This window comes from Lissotriton vulgaris, unplaced genomic scaffold, assembly GCF_964263255.1.
Source record: "Lissotriton vulgaris unplaced genomic scaffold, aLisVul1.2 SCAFFOLD_2221, whole genome shotgun sequence".
NCBI classification, from domain to species: domain Eukaryota; kingdom Metazoa; phylum Chordata; class Amphibia; order Caudata; family Salamandridae; genus Lissotriton; species Lissotriton vulgaris.
The window spans coordinates 200,508-208,043 of NW_028253389.1; positions in this window are offsets into that span (position 1 = coordinate 200,508).

Consider the following 7,536-nt stretch of genomic DNA (forward strand, 5'->3'; position numbering starts at 1 on the left):
GACAAAGCCAATAGCTCACCCTGTTAAAGGTGAACTCTTATGGCTTGCTGATTCTTATATCAGACTGTATTGAGTGTTCAGGTTAAGAGCGAGGTGAGACCCTGAGAAACTATAGTCAGGGACAACTACACAAACCCCATAGTAAATGCCTATGGTGCAGGATTCTCGCCCAACATGTAATTTCACATGCTGGGACAAGGTTTAGCACAGCAATGACCACGGTAGAATTGTGATCTAGGGGTAAATGCTTGTTTCTCCTAGCAGGAGCTTCCCTAACAATAACTCCTGGGCTCTGTTTGAGGTTTAGGCAGTGTTCCTTTAAATTGCGTAATCTCCATTTCTACAAAACAAAATAAATGCTTTTCCTCATGGACCAGGTTAAAATCTGTAGGTGTAAATGCATTTGAATGATGCAGCGGCGTGAACTGCAACAGAGGGCTGGTTTTTTTCTGGTGTTATGAAGTAAGCATTTGTTTAATTGTTGTTCCTATTGCTTTGAAGCATCTTTTGAAATATCTGAGCTCATTTATGTCCTTTGGAGGTACATTTACACCCTCCATTAACATTATTACAGCTCAAGACCAATAATAGGACTAGCTTTGGAGCCAGGGCAGTTCTCCATCACACAAGGGGTCTGGCTGTTCACTTCTATGAAAAGGAAAGATACCCAGGAAGTTGTAGGCCTACTTCAACAATGCAGGAAGATCTACCCAGACGTGGCCCGGCATCACAGCACACTGAGGAACAGTGACTGCCGGCATAAGGGAAGTCAGTGAGAACTTCCAGAACCTTAGGCAGAAATAGTCTGCATATGTTATTGATAATGAGAATATGTACACCTCTTTTTATAAAAAAAACAATGCTAGGATGTCTCTGCAGGATGCTGCAGTAGTGCCTCTACACAGAGACGAGGAAGTCACACAGATTAGCAAGGTCCTCAAAAATAGCCAAGTCCCTTTGCCAGGCATTCCTTTCGGAATCCGAAAACAACTGTGAACCTGAATAACTGAGGATTCCCCACCCTAGATGCACCTTTATGCTGAAACGGCATTTTATAGGGTGGAGCTGCAACATGTATTCCAATCCCAAAGAGTTGAGTTTGGTTTGGTAAGCAATTTTCTATTCTTCTTTATTCATATACACTTTACTAACATGTTAATATTATTTAATGTTCTAAGCAGTTGCGGACCCCCTGAGTAGGGGTCGTGGACCCCAAGAGTCTTCAACTACAGGCTAAGAACCTCTGGTGCAGAGTATTTCTCTTTCTCGCAGTGGTCATGAACCTTTTTAAGGGTCATATGGTTGGATTTCCTGGTTCCCTGACTTTTTAGATAGTCAGCTTTGTAGACAAACTAGGAGTTCTGTGGTTTCTTGTGTTTCACTATATATGGTTGAACATATTTTAACACTGAGCTGGCAGCTTTCTTGTGACATCCTCCATTTCCTGTGGTTCCACCCAGCACCATGGTTGTATCTTTTGAGTAGGAAAACTCAACTTTGAGGGGTCTTCTCCATTGCTTATTCTTCCGCATGTTAGTGAGTGCTACTGCGGGGAATGAGATTTTGATATCAAATTATGATTATGATTAATTTAATAATTTATCTCATTCGTCAATTTTGGACCGCTCGTATCTGTCATTGAGGAAAGGACCACCCCCGCATTAGTTAGACAAACCCCATTAACTGACGCCACTCTGAAGAACCGCTTACAACTGATAAAGTTTTAAGAGTTTTATATAAAGTTAATTTTGAATGAAATACAATCCACTCAGGATAAAATCTCAAGTATACAAAATACAAAATCGATTACAATATCAGCCGCTTAAGCTTCGATGTGAAGTGGTTCCTTCTGCGTCATCTGCAGTAAGATAAAATCATCAAGTTAATCTGTCCCTACTCTATACTACGTGACAACCCTACTTCGCAAGTTTCTTCCCTAAAAAGGTGTCAGCAGTTTGACTCCCAAAGAAGTTCAAACTCTCTTAGCCTCTAAAGGAATTCTTAAGTTTCAGAAGCAGTACCCTATCTGCCTACCCATCCGCTCTCTTTAAGGGTCCTCGGCCTACTGCTCCCTTGCGCTCTGATGTCTCAGCGCATCTGCTCAAGGCATCTACCCTTCGCCCTTGCTCTGAGCAATTCGTCTCGCTGTTCCTAATCTCCCAATTGCTCTGCTCTCCTCCCCGGGGTGCTGTCCCTAAAATACACAATCACGGTGTAGGTGGAACGCCCCTTGACGCCCACCACGGACTTTCCCCGATGATGTCAACTTCCTGCTTCTTCCATTGGTCCATTCCTTGCGTCGTCCGTTAAGTTGACCCTTCTCCTTTAGTTGTCATCTTCATCATCTCATCGTCGACTTTTATTGACTCTTTCAGATCGAATGTCATATGTACTTAGACAATGCTTTAACTTATCTGTACAACTTTCTAACCTTCTAAATCCTGTGAATGGTCTTGTCAAAACATAGTCTACCTCAAAAGTGTCTCTCCTCACGTTCGAGCAATAAGCTCCGTCCGGCATTGTCACCTTAAATCTAACAAGTGCTAGACTTCTTGGCTCTCACGTCCACATCAAGCTATTTACGACTTTTACAAGCCCACTAAATTTCATACATTTGACTATGCTCCTGCGAACTCTTGGTCAGTTAGGTTACAATCACAAATGACCTAAGCTCTTCCAGCATTCCTACAGAAACCCTCTACACAGTATAACCTTTGGCATACATTTATATATTCGTATTTTAGCAAAAGCCCTAGTTATACTTGAATACGTTCTACATCAAATATATGTAATACATAGAATACGACTGCATAGAATATAACTTATGCATTTTCCTTGGTTACATTGTCACGTACATTCTCTACATTACTCCACGTTATATTCCTCCACGTCTATGTCTTTCCACGTTTATTTTTCTCGCCGCTTCTCCAATCTAAAGTTACACACGTATACGAATTCTACTGTGCACGTTCTATATTTCGTAAACACTCCTACACATTCCTATATTTACCCATCATGTATACGGGTCTTCTAACTCTAATACATATTTAACATGTGAATACATTTACATTTCCTATACCATATTGTCACGTTAGTTGGCTTTTATGCTATAGTTGTCAACTTTACATTACGATATGCGTTTCATTCCTACGTTTATAACATATACGTCTAAATATGGCTACGATATACTTTATTTTCAAATTGCGCTCTCTCAGTTCCCCCCTTTGATGACTTTTAGGAGTCATCACTAAAAGCAATTTGAATACATCTTTTATACTGAACTCGTTACATCAGCTCCTCTTTTCATCGATTCAAGTGTTCTCAGACTTTTATACTGTTGATCTTGTAGAACAGCTAGTCTCCTTTCCTGGTCTCTCATCGATCTCTGTAACTTGTTCGACCTATACCACTTAAACAATTTTACTAATCCTAATAATGTAATTATACAAATTAATACTATTAATACAGGCTTTAATATATACCAAACTATACTTTTGCCAAGATTAGCAAACCAACTTCCAACCTTTCCCACTCCATTTCCTACTTTTTCCCAAACATTTATTTTTGATAAATCTTCGATTTCTTGATGAATCTGTGTAATGTTCTGTATGACTTTCTCAAGTGGTTTTGAATTATCAGGAATATAAGTACAACATTCCTGAACTTTCAAAGCTTTACAAACTCCGCCTTCCTTTGCTAATATCACATCTAAAGCAAGTCTGTTCTGCAAAACCATTGCTCTAATCGACTGCATTTCCCCTTCTACTAACATTAATGATCTTGCAGTACTAGCAGACAATCTATCCACGACTGTCGCTAACCTTCTAATCTTAACATCGTTAAGAATCAAACCTAACAACGGAAACATCGCTCCAAATACATCTCCTACTACTTCTGCATCTCCTACTTCCCTTTTCGTTCTCCTCGAAGCCTTTCCTTCTATGATCGCTAAATCCTTTGCATGATATATTTTGGGGAAGACAATTGCCAAGTAACATGAACCATACCAATTGTCTGGAAGTTTTACATAGGCATTTCTCCCACATACAAAATACACATTCGGAATAGCTTGCATCCCTTTCATAAAATCTTTCGTGTAGTACTCCAGTTTAAAAGAGTGCTCGCAACTAACTTCACCTACAAATTCACTCTCATAATACGTTTTGCTTCGAGCTAAACATAACTTTCCTTTCTGCGTTCTATCCAATGCTATTGGACCATTGCTTCCTTTCTTTTTATGTGCCTTCTCTTCTTCTGTCCAGTCTATTTTCCATTGTCCTGACATTCTTAGAATCTTCTGCCGTCTGCATCGGTCATCTACTTGTGCTATAAACCTTTTCTCTACTTCTGATACTTTGCAAGTCAGATTATTTCTACGTGCATATGATGTATCTAATGTGTCCCAAGGAAGAAAGAATTTAGCCAGTCTATCCTCCTTTTTGTAATAGTCCCACTTATTCATTTGCTTATAATTTGGAACTTCAGGCAGTACCGAATCATAATTTGAAAAGTAGTACTCAAATCCTTCTCTACCATAAAATATACTAAGCAGTAAACTACATGTTATCCCGTAAGTCAATGGGAGATGGTGATATCTAATGCCTTCGTCTACAGAAGCCGGCAATTGCATACAAACGTAGCAATCTTTGGCCTCCATGGCATCGATATACTCATACAATAATTTGGCATATGCATTTGACCTAAAGTTTCCCTGTGACTCGTCTGTATGTAATCTACGAGCTTCTTCTGAAAGTAACGCCTTTTCACGTATAACAGTGCTCTCCTCCTTCTTTCCCACAAGAGCAGGTTTCAGAGTCGTTACAATTTTTACATTCGCTATTCTTTTATCATTCTCATCTCCTGTCAGGTAAGATATCGTTACTACTATGATTATGAGAAATATCACTATTGCTATTAGTGTACCTACTATACATCTAGCTTTTCTGTTTGGGTTGCCGTTCTCCATGTCATCAAACAGCGTACCTCGTTCTCTAGCGAAATTTCTCTTTCCAGTCTTTGGTTGCTTGTTTGCTTTCACAGTCTTTAAAGTGCTCTTTATCAACAGGTATCTTTTTCACCACAATGTCTTTTCTCTTCTTAGCAGCAGACAACCCTAGCCCTTCTCCGTCCTCTAAATGTAATCCCTAATTTTATTCTTCTTTCCACTCGGTGCTAGGTTATCTTCTTCTTTATAACATACGTACAAAAGTCTTTTATGCATCAACAATTATTTTCGGACCGCAGCTTTCACAACAATTATTAACAGTTCAAAGCGAATAACTTTTTCTTCTTCCTCTGTCATTTGCTGACCAACTGTTGGAAATTGTAATCTTTTTAGCACTAGATCTTGAATTTTACTCAAACGTGGGGGTATGGGAAGTGTGAAAGTCAGTAACCCCTCAGTCTCGAGTCCAGGCGCCAACATCCATATCTCCACTGCCACAAATGGATCGAGATCGATTACTTTCACGCTCTTCACTCTCCCAGATTTCTGTCCCCAATACATCTGCTAGATAAGTCCACTCTGGGGTGGCGTACCTTCTGCAGGGCACACGTACCCTTCTCGATCTTCGTGGACTCTCAGTTCCTGAATCTGTCGTCTCTTCCTCCTGATCCGATTCTTCAGCGATCGGAGCAAGAGTTCTTTCTTTCTTTCCTTCCGAACTTGGCCTTTTCCTTCTCTCCGGCCAACTGGCTTCTTCACTCTTTTTCTTTCCGCTCCTTGTTCTAGGACCTGTCTCTTGGTCACTCTCAGTCTGCTCAATATCTGTGTCGGACTCCCAATTACTTTCTTCTCCTGAGGCGACTTCGGTCCCACTAGTGTCCTGACCTTCGTCGTCTTGTTCCAACACAGTTTCAGTTTCTTCGATCACCTCCACAGCTTGGCTTTCCCCCTCTATGGCTTCTCCGCTTCCCGTCGGATTTTCATCCGAGAGAGGAGCTGTTCCTTCTGGAGGTGTCGGCACTCTTCGGGTGTGTGAGGCATGTATCCAGTTTGGCAGCCCTCCACACTTCACTGCGGTATTCGTTACAAGTATGACTTGGAATGGTCCTCGCCAACGCACGTCTAAGCAGTTCTTCCTGACATGCTTCTTCACCAGGACCCAGTCTCCTGGACTCAGGTCATGGCACAAGTCTTGTACTGACGGAACCTCTGCAGCCTGGACCTGGAGGGACACAGAATTAACGGCATCAGATAGTCCCTTGCAGTAGTCCAAGATCAAATCGTCTGTGATGTTCACTAGCGCTGCAGTCGGAACCGATGGCAATCTCATAGCTCTCCCCATTAGCACTTCGTATGGAGAGAGGCCTGTTCTTCTATCAGGTGTGCTACGTATGCTCATAAGAACTACTGGAAGTGCGTCTGGCCAACTCAGGGATGTCGATGAACAAACCTTAGCCAGTCTGGACTTGATAGTACTGTTAATTTGCTCTACAATCCCTGAAGCTTCTGGTCGATAGCTGCAGTGTAACTTCTGATCGATATTCAAAGCTGAACACAGCATCTTCACCACTTCGCTATTAAAATGAGTTCCTCTGTCCGATTCCAAAGAGGATGGCACCCCAAACCTCGGTATCAACTCCCTAAGTAACAATTTTGCTACTGTAAGTGTATCGCACCTACGTGTAGGGTAAGCCTCAACCCATCTAGAAAATATGCAGACAATCACTAACACGTATCTGAGTCTGTTGCATGGAGGCATTTCTATGAAGTCAATCTGCATCCTATTGAAAGGCCCCCCAGACCTTCCTATGTGACTCAAGGTAACTGGTGTTCTCTTTCCCACATTTAGTTGCTGACAGATCGTACATCGCTGACACACTGCTTCTGCCGCTACTCTAAACTTAGGATTGAACCACGTTTGTCTGAATACTCTCACCATAGCATCTCTTCCTATGTGTGCTGATCCATGCAATTTCCTTGCCATTGGACTAATGAGTTCATTTGGTAAAACTGCCCTTCCGTCGGCAGAAACCCAAAAGTTCATCTCACCTTTCCCGCAACCTGCTGTTTCCCAGCTCCTTTTCTCCTCATCTGGTGCATTTTCCTGTACTGCTCTCAATTCATCCCATGTATCTACAGTATCTAGTAACATAGTCAATTCAGTTCTTTCCTGGATTCCCCCCACTTTTGCATCAGTGTGAGAATATCCCTGCTCTGCGCAGTATCGCGCTACCTCATCTGCGTATCTGTTTCCAAGTGATACAAAATCCACATTTTTTGTATGCGCAACACATTTGACCACGGCTATGGCCATAGGTTTTTGCAAAGCTTCTAACAGTAGTTTCACGAATTCTCCATTCCTAATAGGAGAACCCGAGGAGGTCATGTAACCTCTTTGAGACCATAACTGCCCATAATCGTGAACTACCCCGAAACCATACTGGCTATCGGTGTATATGGTGACTCGGAGTCTGTCACCCGCTAAGCAAGCGCGAGTCAAAGCCACAATTTCAGCTACCTGTGCGGAGTGTACTCCTTCCAGGCAAGCGGCTTCTATAACTCTGGTAATCGTGCATACTGCATAAGCTGCT